Raw genomic sequence first — 1299 nt, forward strand, 5'->3', positions numbered from 1 at the left:
GCGGCCATCCCTCCCCACACTGGGGTGCCCGGCAGCCTCCCGTCTGGGAGGGAGGCGAGAGGAGGGAAGGCGTCACGCGGTCTTCCCGAGCAGCGGCCCAAACCGGCACGCGCCCGGGCTCGACGGAGAGCGCGGATTGGCGCGTGAGGCCATTTGGGTTTAGAGCGGTCAAGGAAGGAGATCCATCACAGGCTCATTGAACGAGGCAGCATTACGTTCACATTCTCTTTTTCTCACTGGCTTTCTGAACCAGCAAGGAGTTACGGTGCCAATGTCATGGTAGGCTTACCAAACACTAGGCATGAACGTACTTGAGATTAGTACTACTCAGGGTCGAAGAAATTCTCTGCAGACCGCACGCTGCTCCGGCGATACTACGCCGCCTGTCACTTTCCTGGGATTTGGTCAGTATTGAGTGGTGCTGCTGTGGTTGTTTTTTCCAGGAAGGCAGCAGTCCGAGTCGGGGGCCTAGGGATGGCGTGCCGCCGTATCGGGTTCTTCTCTGCTGCTTCGGACGGCAAGCGTCTCACCCTTGTCCTGGGAGCGCTCTAGGGGCTGGGGAAGCTGGCGTGCCCTTGGCATCCAGTCCCTGGCCGTCCAGCTGGAGGGATCCATGGAAAGCGAATCCAGGTCCCCCGATCTCCTTGTCCAAGTCCTGGTAATCTTGTGGGCAAAGATCGCTGTCGTGGCACAGTACGGAGATGTCCGTCGGGATCCCCGCACTCTCTGCGGGCATCCCTGTGCCGTGAGTCCCCGCCGGCTCGTAAGGTTGTTTCGGAGAGGCTTAGGGCAGGCGGCGTTGCAGGCGGGAGCGCCTGGCACGCGGTTCTTCTGGACTAAGAGGCTCCCGCATGTCAGGAGGTAGCACATGCTGACCAGGAAGTGCCTGCCTTTGTGTGGTGGCCTGCTTGCCCGCAAGCACTAGTGCAGTATGCCTGGATCTAGGTCTGGTATGGCTCTGGGAAGTGGAAGATGTCAGCCCAACGTGCGGGCTTGTGTGTGCTGGAATAGCGTGCCAAGCATCGCTCCCGAGGTTGCTCGACATGTTGTGCAGGGGCTCCTCCCGGAGAAGCCCCAGGAGGGGTGCGGGGAGGAAGGGAGCACCGCGCCCCCGGCGCGGCCGGGGCAGGGCGATGTACGCGACGGATGGGTGCCTGGCCACGTCTGCCATCTTTGGGAGGCCCCTCCCTGGCTGTCGGTAGGCAAGAGAAATGAAAGGAGAAGCTGTCATTTCCTGTGGCCATCGGGCAGCGTCCGTTGCCGTGTCTGGAGAGAGAGGAGCCACATGGCGGTCTCCCC

The 1299-nt window shown here is 61.7% G+C and overlaps 1 protein-coding gene across 1 annotated transcript in view; it reads left to right on the forward strand.

The window, feature by feature from the left end:
* LOC104466322 (opioid-binding protein/cell adhesion molecule homolog) overlaps nucleotides 1–1299 on the forward strand; it is a gene marked incomplete at its 3' end in the record, with an annotated part of 7996 nt that overhangs the window by 5698 nt on the left and 999 nt on the right. The gene's annotated exons all lie outside the window — the stretch shown is intronic.

This window comes from Pterocles gutturalis, unplaced genomic scaffold (assembly GCF_000699245.1).
Source record: "Pterocles gutturalis isolate BGI_N339 unplaced genomic scaffold, ASM69924v1 scaffold10921, whole genome shotgun sequence".
Taxonomy (NCBI): Eukaryota; Metazoa; Chordata; class Aves; order Pterocliformes; family Pteroclidae; genus Pterocles; species Pterocles gutturalis.